Source organism: Protopterus annectens, chromosome 15.part0, assembly GCF_019279795.1.
Source record: "Protopterus annectens isolate FY-2018-M chromosome 15.part0, PAN1.0, whole genome shotgun sequence".
In the NCBI taxonomy this organism is placed as follows: Eukaryota; Metazoa; Chordata; order Ceratodontiformes; family Protopteridae; genus Protopterus; species Protopterus annectens.
In genome coordinates, this window is record NC_056749.1 from 711,439,004 (window position 1) to 711,451,838 (window position 12,835).

The window sequence follows — 12,835 nt, forward strand, 5'->3', positions numbered from 1 at the left end:
CCTGTGTTCGCATGGGTTTCCTCTGGGTACTCCGGTTTCCTCCCACATTCCAAAGACATGCATCTGGAGCATTTCTCCTTGTGCCTCTGCTGGAAACAGGCTCTGTGGAACCTAGTCAGACTTTCCTGGTCAACAAATATTAAATAAAAATAGAAATATTAGTAATATTGCTCTCCTAAGTCAGTTAATGTATTTATACACATTCTTGTAAGCCTCTTCTTTCTGACACACTCTTGGTAAGTGTACATCAAAGTGGACTGACCGTGAAACCCTGATTGTTTCTGCAGTCAGACTAATCATTCAAACTTCAAAACACCTAGCAAATAAGACTTGTCCATGCTCACCCTTGTAGTGCTGGAGCACGTGCACGAAATCGTGTAGGTCCTTACACCATATTAACCTCATCTGCACTTAGTGCATCTTGTGGAAGCATTGAATGTTAATGAGTTCACACCTCATTTGCATACCCACAGTGCAGAGAAGAATGAATCTGCACTATATAAAGTAATTGTGTAGTTAAGTTTGGATTCAGAGAACTTGAGGCTATATGTTTTGAAAACTTGTGGCTACTTTAACAACTGACTTGCTGCAAAGGTAGGTTGCTGTTTGCAACTTAATGTATTTTAACCTTATTTATGAATTGCATTTCACAATACAACTATTGGTTTACTATCTGCATTATTCTCAGTAGCTGCTGGCATAGCCAAGTACATCAGTTATTTCTTAACCCTTAAAAATTTGCCTAAATAATGCTGATATTTAATGTAGCATTTAATCAAGGAAGCTGACCACTTAGTACTTATTAACAAGGTCATGGATTTTTGCATTATTAGCACACACAATTGTATTAATCCTGTTATGTATACCTGGCTGCCCTCCATGGAAGTGGATATCATACAGAACTGTTATCCATTTTTACTTCACAAGTGCACATTATTTTTGTTAATGAGGCATCTCACTACAGAGTTAGAGAAATATTTGTCCTCAGCAATTTTATATCAATTTCTTTCTTTGTTTGGAGGTTGTGGGAGGTGTGTATGTGTGTGTGTGTGTGTGTGTGGGGGGGTCTGTATTAAGTTGTGGGTACTCATACTGAGCCTTATTTTGTTAATGTATTTTCGGTATGATGGACAGATACATTCACAGCTATTTTTATTTTACTTTTGGTTTACTTGTGTAGTTTTTCTTTTCCTTTTCTGTTTTCTCTCATACAGGGCTATGATGCCCAAGGCATCTGCACCCTGTAAACTGCAATACACTAATGTTGACAATGATGGGATCATTCAGACACCACGTCACCATGGGTCATTTCTCTTGGAGATAGGTAGAGATGACAAGTCCTACTATGACCATATCTGGGAGAAGGTGGTCAATGATGTTAATGTGTTCAGAGGCCATGGATGTACTTATTTCAAATTAAGATACAAGGCCAGTAATAAAACCACAAATACCAGATGCTGGGCAAATGCAATTGCACATGGACTTACTGTTATGGATTGTGTTTCCTACTACTATGCTACCACTGACTGATAAAGATGAGTCCTGTCCACTACCAGAGATCCAAACAGCTCAGCACAGAGTTTATACAGAAGCATTGATATTGGTGCTGATGTGGAGAACAACCCAAATAAGTCTACTGCAGAACTTCCAGGTATGCAGTATAATTAAATAATTGTCAATGTAGATATGTATATATATATATATATATATATATATATATATGGGTCTATCTTAGAAGATCGACAGACCATTTGATTGACATTCATTTGGTCGACAGCTCACTTGGTTGACAGCCAGTATTCAAGGCACTTAACAGGGAATTGCCCCCTTCCCAATGTTGTGCGACCCTGGAGTTGATATATATAGTTAGGGGGGTGAAGCCCCCCACCTGTTTTCATTTAAAATGTGTAGTTTCTGTTGAATTTCTCATGTTTTAAACAAAAATAGGTGGGGGGCTTCTCCCCACACACCCCATAACTATATATATCAACTCCAGGGTCGCACGACATTGGAGAGGGGGGAAAATCCCCAGGTTTTTGTCATGAATACTGTTTTCTTCAAAATGAGCCGTCGACCAAATGAATGTCGATCAAATGGTCTGTCGATCTTCTAAGGTAGACCCATATATATATATATATATATATATATATATATATATATATATATACATATATATATATATATATATATATATATATATATATATATATATATATATATATATATATATATATATATATATATATATATATATATATATATATATATATATATATATATATATATATATCATATATATGTATATATATGTTTTATATATATATATATATATATATATATATACATATATATATACATATATATATATATATATATATAAAGAGAGAGAGAGAGCGAGCCAAAGAGAAAGGTGTGATAGAAGAAACACTGAGGGAGAGTGAGAAGGAGGTGCAGGTGATGTGACTGGACGGTAAAGTTTTGCACGAGATGTGTCTTATTCTGCAGTGTAAAAGCAATCACTTTCTGTTTCTTGTGTCATTTGCTTTGTGATGATCATCATCCTTGTTTCCTCTCCCTTTTTATATGCACATCATGATCTTTTTTTTGCAATCACCTTCACAAGGTGAGCACACCTTCGGTATTCTTATGAATGTACAAACGGTAGATGCATGTGTAACTAAACGTTATTTGTTCTTTTTTTTTCCATAATAAATCTTTATTGTTATATTATTTTCCATACACAATTAAAAACAAAAACAAAATTTTAAAAGGATCTACTAACTAATATCACTAACAACCACACCAAACATATATACAATATTTACAAGAATGCTTCCATGTAAAACACTTACTATACAAGAAAAACATAAGAATAGTTAAGAACATTTCAAGTAATAAACAGTTTGATTGCAAAATTCTCTTCAAGTGTATAAATAATACTTAATACCTTCAAATTAAAAGTATTATGCTAGTATAATATTAAATATTTGTTCCCAAATTTTTGGATTATTAATATTTTTATTATGCGGATTTAAAAGTAATTTATGAGCTAATATATGCCTTGTTGCCAAAACTCTAAAGTTTTCCCATGATGTTTTAGATGGGTCTAACCAATTAGTGGCTATATAGAGCTTCATTAATAAAAAAATATTAATACATATAATACTTTGTGATCTAGGGAGTTCTTTCAGGGGAATATGCAAAATCATGAATTTCCATGACAACGTTGTACTTTGGTAACCCATCTTCTGAAGTTGAATCTTAAGGGAATTCCAAAGTTTGTATATGCATTTATAGCTCCAGAACATATGAAGAAGATCAGCTGGTTGATTTTTACAATATGGACAGGTTGGAGAGTTTTTGGAATTAAATTTATGCAGGGCAAGACGTGTATAATATGCATTATTCCATACCATCATCTGGGTATATATCAATTTTTGAAGAGAAGTAGATTTGATAGTCAAGTCAATTGCTTTTAACATATTACTTTTGTCTGTCAATAGGATTTTCTCTTCCCAATAGTTCAATTTTATCTTGAAATTTAAGTTCTTTAATTAATTTATTTGTTGTTGTTATATATTTAATATCTTGTTGGAGAGCTTGCCACAAATCCGATCATTTGTTTATAATCTCATCTTCGGGTTTGAAATTTTTGAAGTAACTTATAGCAAGTTCTCTAATTTGTCACAAAATAACAAGATAGTTTTTAGGTAAGTTAAATTCTTGTCTTATTTGGTTGGCCGAACGTTCAAGATATTTATATATATCAATCAGAGTTAAATTGACTATTAATGGAAACTTTTTAAGATCAATTAATTGATTATTCAATCTCAAGTTAGGATTCCTGTGAAAGGGTTGAAAAACCATCATATGTTGAACCAGATCTAATGACTGAAATAAGTTTTGTAAAGATAATATATATGTTTTAATGTGTTCAATAATCCCATATAATTTCAAGGTATCTTTACCTATAAAGGGTATTACTTTACGATTAATATTCAACTTTAAAATATATTTATAATTCAGGACCACCCAAGTTGGTGTCCACTTAGTACTAGTTATATCATAGTTAGCAATTCTTAGAATTCTATTAGAGTTCACAATTAAATAATACATTTCAAAATTAGGTAGCTCCAGTCCTCCTCTATTTTTTGGGGTCATTAATTTATCATAAGATATCCTGTTTTTTTTGGTTCCCAAATGAATTTAGCCAATTCTTTATGAATTTGTTTAAAAAATGTCTTCGTAATTATTAATTGGGCAGACCTAAAAATATATAGTAACCGTGGTAGTACGTTCATTTTAATAATTGAAACTTTTGCTAATACTGGCAGTCGTAAATTCTTCCACCTCCCAAAATCAGATCTTATTTGATCCCAAATTGTTTTAATGTTATTATTGTAGAAGTCTTTATTATCTGTAGAAAACCCAATACCTAAGTATTTAATATTTTCTTTAAACGTTACCTGTCCCACCAAAGGCAATAACGAAAAAGGTTTAGGTGTTCTTAAAGGGAAGATGTTGTTTTTTTTTCAAATTAATTCTATAGTTAGAGACTTCTGAAAAGTCATTTACAGCCTTTAATAACTTTTCAGTATCTGAAATTGGGGATGCACAATAAATGTTAAGATCATCAGCAAAAGCTGCCATTAATATTTTGGTTCCATAAATTATTGGGGCATTATGATATACGTTCTGCTTAATATATAAGAACAAAGGTTCAAGATAAAAATTAAATAATAAAAGGGACAAAGGGCAGCCCTGACGTGTTCCATTTTTGATCAGTATTCTTTTAGAGAAACTTCTATTAATATACAGTGTACAATAGGGATTACTATGTAATATTTGTAACATTTGAACAAACTCACGGGATATATTAAAATAAGGTAAAAGCTCAAACAAAAAATGTATATCAACCCTATCAAAGGCCTTCTGTGCATCAATTATAAGGGCATAGATATTAAGATTATTTTGTTTAGCATGCGCTATCATACTATGAAGTGTAACTGTATTATCACTAGTTTATCTACCTGACATAAATCCAGCCTGTTCTTTAGATATTATATGAGTCATGATTTTTTTCAGTCTAGATGCTATAATAGAGGTTAAAATTTTCATGTCTACATTTATTAATGATATCGGTCTATAATTATCAGGGTTTTGGGGATCCAAATTGGGTTTATATATAAAAATAGTTTTTGAAGCGTTAAGACGAGGATCATTAATTTTATTCCTAATTATATAGTTAAATACAGATGAAAGTATTTTACCGAAAATATCTACAAACACTTTATAAAATTCCACTGTCAACCCATCAGGACCTGGTGATTTATGTGATTTCATATGTTGAATTATGTATACTATTTCTTCTTCGGATATCGGTTTGACCAAATCGTTTTGAATATCCTCTCCTATTTTTGGAAAATTAATTGTCTGTAAAAATTGTTTATAGGTTCTATGCGAGGACACATCCTTTTGCCCATCATAAATATTAGTACATATCTTCTCAAAAATATTAATGATATCCTCGGTTTTAGAGTATATTATATTATTAAATTGTATTTCCGCAATTTGCCCTGTTGTTTTCGATTGGTTAATGATCCTAGCTAACGCTCTTGATGGTGTTTGAACATGATTAGCATACCTCACTAACGTCTTATGTTCCTGAAATGTTAATCTACTATTTTGAATTAAGAAGAGATCCTTTTGACATTTAAGCAGTTCCATCTCTTTTTGATCATTAAAATTCCGAATCAGTTCTTGATCAAGTATCTTAATTTTTGTTTCTAGATTTTGAATATCTCTGTTTTGTATTTTTTTATAATAAGAAGCTTTTTGCAAAAGGATCCCTCTTATTTGTGGTTTAACTGTCGCCCATTCAATATCTGGGGCATGTTGTTGTTTCTTTAGACCAACCAATAAATCTTTGAGGTAATTTGTAATTTCCTGTATTATTTCCTCCTTATTCAACAGATTAGGGTTAAGAGACCAATTATAACCTCTTTGTCGCAGGGTATTCTTTACCTCCTTAGCAAAACTCAACGAAATTTTCGAGTGATCTGATAAATAACATGCATGTGTAACAACTATAGGTTCTAAATTAATCAATGTTCTTGAAATCAAAAAGAAATCTATTCTGGACCACATTTTATGACATGGGGAAAAAAAGGTATAATTATTTGTGTTATTGACATTGTTCAGATAGCGAAAAGGGTCATATAGTTGTAAGTCTTCCTTAATATCATTCAATGCTAATACAGCATGTTTATTAAATGCTCTTTGTGGACAAGATCTATCCAACTTCGGATTTTGGTAAGCATTCCAATCTTCTCCAACAATTATATAATATCTATCATATTGTGTTAAAATTGAGTACAATGATGTTATGAATATTTGTTGATCATTACAGGGCGCATAGATATTTAAAAGTAAAGTAGGTTTATCAAATAGGGTAGACGAAAGAATAACCTAACACCATCACCCATCTTTATCTGTTTTAGAATCTAAAATCTTCTCCTTGTATTGATCTTTAATAATTATAGCTACCCCAGCACTATTTGACTTACCTTCCGGTGCTACTACTTCTCTGATCCGCTTCTTTTTTTTTATATCAACCCATTGATCATTCATTAAATGTGTTTCCTGAAGTAATATAAACAACGCCTTAGCCTGCAACAATACATGTAACAATAGTTTCCTCTTCTTTAAGTTCTGGAGCCCTTTAACGTTCCATGAGTCTAATTCCCACATTCCAAAGGTTGTCTGTACAATGAAGGTTAAGAGGGAAAACATAGGAGAAAAATAAAGTAACTTCAAAAACATACATAGTCTGGAAGCAATCCTTATATCCTATCCTATGCCAGTGCTTACCCACTCTAACCCCGGACCAGGACATGTATAGGTCTTGTATAACATAGAATAATAAAAGGGTTAAGAAAAGAAACAAATATAAAAACATCAAATTATAAAATTTCAAACATGTTCCACAATTAAGACCTATATAATCTAGCTTAACTACGACAAAGTCTAAACTAAACATTCCCTAACAAACACTGCCATGATCTACATCTCTTTGGTTAACTATTATTTAAGCAAATCAAATTGAAGATATAATATTAATATATAAAAAATAAAGAGAAAAAAGGAAGTTTTAGTAATTGGATTAGTTATCTATACATAAACCCCATACATGAAAATAAAAACTTAATGTGTAAACAAGGTTAGCATTTTGCTGCATATATAACCTATATATATATATATATATATATATATATATATATATATATATATATATATATATATATATATATATATATATATATATACACTCTTTTATAACCCTATACTAAAACAAGTATACAGCTAACTACTGATATCCCTGGTTATAACTTTGCACTATCACAGTTTTATACTAAAGCAAGCTACTAACTAACTGATATAATATAAACTATCACCTCTACACAGTACATTAAGGACTATATTAACAAGTATATTTTTACAAAACATTACTAAATCCCTGCACCCTCTCTAAATAATATAACTACAAGATTTTGATTAAACATCGAAAGGGAAGTACATAAAATGTTCCTATGTGTTTAAATTAGCATACTATAGTGTTATTTTAATGTTAAATAAACCATCAAGTGTTTAAAACAGTTCCCTTCGGTTTCCCAAGCCTGGAAACCATGTAAAACATTTGCGATGGGGGACCGCTTTTGCAGTCGGATCTCCGGAAATGCCACAGCGAAATCCACACCCTCGACAGCATTTTAGGCACTTCGTATCTTTCTCCTTGTCGAAAACAGTTCGTAGAAGCCATAAAACGTCGGGAAACAAATGCAGGTAATCAAGATTAGCTAAAACAAACAGTTTTTATTACTCTGGAAGAGGCCTAAAGCTTTGAAAATGAAAACAAAGGATTACCCAGTCCTCGAGGCACAGTAAACAATGGATCCGACCTCAGAAGCATGCCAGTCTCAACGAGGATTCAATTCAAGTCTCTGATGCAGGTAAACCCTTGAAAACTTTAAGAAACAGATTTCTTGCCTCATTTTTGGTAGAAACAGAATGTTTAGTCCCATGCATTGTAAATATAAGCATATTAGGGTATTTCATTTGAAACTTAATTTGTTTGTCAGTAAGAAATTTGCAGTATGGAGACAAAGACTGTCTAGCTTGTCTGACCTGTAAAGGTAAATCCTGTGCCAGGGATATTTTATTATTTTTCCACATGATATAGCCTCCACTTTATTTTGCAGTAGTAAGTATTCTGCTAACATCGTGATAATTAAGTATTTTAACATAAACAGGTCTAGGTATATTAGATGCGTGTAGCTCTCTCAGAGCTCTGTGTGCTCTTTCAATAATAATTTGTTTCACCATATCAGAGTCATTTAGAAGCACTGAAACTATTTGTAGTATGGATGGAATCAAATCATTATACTGAATGGATTCTGGAATCCCTCTGATAATAATGTTATTTCTCCTGGATCTTGCTTCTAAGTCCGTAATCTTACTTTGCATAGCCTGTATATCCACATCATGTAGATTGTTTTTTTTTTTTCTAGTAAAGTTAGTTTATCCTCATTTTCAGAAATTCGAGCTTCCGTCTTATCCATTCTTTCCAGCAACTGAGTACAAGAAATTCCAAATGTTTGTATTTGACAAGTCAGTTCCTTCAGAGCTTCTTGTATGGGTAGCAGAGCATTTCTGATATCTTCCATGTTTAATGCTTGATCAGATTTAGTTTTAGTCCCTGGTTTCTGTTGTTCCTGTATTTTAGTAATTTTTTGTGTTTTAGAAATCACATCTTTTTCTGGGGACTGTAATTCCGAAAGTTTTGTCTTAGTAGTGGTTATGTCCATGTTTTTTTCTTCTTTTGACATCTTATTCCATCACAAAGACTTACAGTATAGAAAGCACACGGTTCCTTTGTTTACTTCTCTCTGCAGAGCCAGCTAATCTGTTATAATCCTGTTAAATAAATTCCTTTTTTCCATTTTTTCTTATTATTACAGGATAGTTAAATGTAGTTGAAGTTATTTTATCGAAGATTGGATGTTAAAAGCTTCTTGGTATCGACTCAGGGTTTAGATTTCCTCAGGTTAAATGAAGAGCTGCAGTTCAGCAGTGTTCACAGAATGGCAGCCATCTTTGAATCAAACGTTATTTGTTCTAACATTAGCATCTCTTAATTTTTAATATTTATTTGACATGATGAAGGACTGATCATTGTTTATTCTATGTCTCCTTTGTGTGTGTTGTTTTCTCGTTATCATAGGTCATCCTGCCAGTAACACTGTGGAACTCCTACCACTTCAAGTCAAAGTATCAATGGCCTTTGATAATGATGGTGGTGATGAAGAGGCACAGTCTGGGGTATAAATGATCAGTATGGCATTGAAGTTGTGCCTCCAACATCTTCTTCTCCTATTTCAGACACAGTCAGTATGTCTACACCAACCCATGACACAGAGACCTCAGACATAGGACAGGATGAGAGTGACACAGTTGATCAGGGTAGTGTAGTTACTCCAGTTGCTGACCTGGTTAATTCTTCCCATAGCCATTGTGAAGGGAGGTGCCGCATAGGCAGATTGGTAGATCTAGTCAGAGGAGGCCTGCTGCCCACCCTCCTCTGTTCTTTCACCAAAACTCTCAGGGTCACTACCCCCATCTTAAACATGTGTCCTCTTATACCATGTTCAAGACCCATTTTCAAATGCTTCTGATTAAGCAGGTCTACTGCAAGTAATTCCCCCAGGTCACATCACCTCATCTTCATCTATACCCTTAAAATGACAACATATTTTTTTAAACTCTCTGTCTAATTCACTCTTACCTCACATTCCATTTCCCTCCTCAAACAACCAATTTAACCCACCTTGTGTTCTTTATGTATTGCATTTAGCATTGTTACCTTTGCTGTTCTGAATTTATGTATATAAATGTATTTACTCTAGAAATAAGTGGTTAGTCTTCTCTTTAGTCTGTTACTTATACTCATATGTTTGTTGAATTATTCTGTTTTTCCACAATTTGTTCCTGTTTCCCCAGAATTTGATCAGTTATGATCAGTGTTCAAACCCAGTCCATCCATCATTCCATCCACAACCCTTTTTTCCAGTTTTTACACACTTACTCAAACCCTGTAAACTAATCCAAATACATGCAATAAATAATAAACCCCCAAACATACAATGTATCTCATTTGAATCGAGTGCTCACTGAAGAGATGACAATACTTTCCCAAAATTATTTCCATTAAACCTATGCCTTCTATCTACTTTAAATGCTAGAAGAAAATCTTCATATTATTAACCACTTCGTAACAGACAAGACATTAAAGATAGAGCAAAATTCTCCTATACTCTGGGAAGAGGTCTATTCTTCCATAAATGGCCTTTAGTCTTTCTGATAAAAATTTTAGGTTTATATTTGATCACATTGATCCTAGCCAACATATCAATTGAAAACAATTTGCAGTGTGGGAGTACATACTTTAACCATATCCTGATACATAAGCTGTGCCAGTGCAGAATAAGTAAACTGACTACTGAGTATTCAGAATTTATGTTTGTTGCTAGGGACTGAGAGGATTACGAAGTTATATATACTTTATCAGTTTACATTAGTAGAAGACTTAGTGAAATGGTGACTACTAATGCAGATTTGTTTTAAAGGCATCAGAGTTGGTACAGAAACATGGTAGGGCATCAATTCTTCCGTCACAGCGTAGTAACCATATAATTAGTCTATTTAAGTAAGGGATGTGGGAGCAAATCTAACACTTTACTTCATTGTGGAACACTGTAGGTTAATTTTAGATACAAAGTATCTCAGGATAAATCACATTGCCAGATAATAGTACTAAGTCATTCAGGAAAGTCACCAGTGGATAAATGAATTATCTATTTAATAAAAGAAAGCAAAATATATAACAGTCCACCATCCCTTATTTGCTCAGCATTTTATTCAATATGTGGATTGATACTGCATATAATTTTCATTTTAGCAACATTTAAAAACAGACCCCTGGATTCAGCAAGCAGCCGTGCAGGAATAAGTTATTCCTGCATGGCAGGGACCGTTCCTGTTCAGCACAGCAGCACACCATGCATATGTATAAAGGAATGCTGCCATGCCTTAAAATGGACACAGTTCCGAGTACAAGCACAGGGGCTGTGCTGAGAGCAGAGGTCTCACAATACACACACACCATGCACTCCAGAATTGCCTTTCGGCAATTTAAAACTAGTCACACATGAATAAATGTAATGAAAACACACTGGAGGATGTCAGGGACAGTAAACAAATTTATAATATGTAATGAATGATGAATCAATCCCATACAGCAGATAGTCTATAAAATAAAAAATAAGCAATGCTAAGCATTGCAAAGCTCTGCTTACCAGGTATAAGCATTGTGTAAATATGACTGCTAAGCAATGAGTAGCCCAGCTAAGTGGATTTTCCCATTTGTAACTATTGCTGAACCTGTCCCTTTAAGCACTGTCAACCTTAGCTAAGCAGTTTTGCCCGTAGCTTAGCTTAGCTCAGCATATTCAAAACCATCCAATCATAGCAAAGGGTGGGAAATCGGCCATATTTAAACCCCGCATGCGGGAATGCAGCTCATAACTGGTTGAAGCTTCCCACTGTAGGCAGTATGGCAGGTGTTGGCGAGGGCATGCACTTCCAGGCCCAGCACTGGGGCATACAGGAGTCCAAGGTCATGTTACTAACCCACATATGTTCTAAAACTGCAACACCATAGCACGTTTGGGAAGGTTGGTCCCAGTGGACCTACTTCTCCCACCTCATCTGGCTGTGGGACCAGGCCCCAGCACGTCTGGGACCCACCCCAGGACCTCCTCGTCTGCTGGTCCTGCACCGCCTTCAGATGGAACCACCTCAGAGGATGAGGCTTGTCCCCCCCTGGGAGCGGGTGCTGACAGGATCCTGTCACCCAAAGTCAGGTCTGGGGATTGGTGCATAGCAAGCTGCAAAGAGAGTTTGGAGATGCTATGCCACCTTGAGGGCTGCGTGGTGCAATTAGAGGGTCAGCATGCCCTTCCTGCTCAGCCCCCAGCACAGCCATCTTCGGGGCCGTGAAGGTGCAGTGGTAACTGCACATGGTTGTGGACCTCAGTCCCACTGTTTCAATGTGGGGGTTCATGGGCTTCCAATTTCCAAACACCCCTCCCCATCCAAGGTGTTTGCCCCCATATGTGTCATATACTGCCCCTGTATGCTGTGTTGTCTGTCTTTCTACCCAACCTACCTCCCCAAATATACCTACTATCCTTCCCCAGCATTCCACTCTCACCTTAAAAAAAAAAAAAAAGGGAAATCTGTTCGCCAAAAAAAATTTCACCCCATACATAGCTGTCCATTTCACACACGTGTTCACTGGACACATGTAATCTGGTCTAATTGGCTTCATGACACATTATTGTTGTTCTCACCCCTCTTTCAGGGGTTTGAGTGTCCAAATACACCTCCAAATTCAGTATATATGCACAGCTGTTGCTGTAGAAGAAATGGACAGCTATGGACCTTCCCTACACCCGTCCTGCAAATCCCTAGATACTTTGCCTATTGTCTTTCTCTCATTGTTCCCCCTTTTTCACTACTTTCCTATCACCCCTCTTTTATTTATTTATTAACATTTGTTGACCAGGAAAGTCCACTGGGTCAGAGACCCATTTTCGGTGGAGGCCCGGGGAGAAAAGCTCCACAAGCAAAATACAAAGAAAGACAATATTTAAAATACAATTTAACAATGTTACTGATATAACAGGGAGAAAAAAACAAGAATCTTACAATTGGTAAT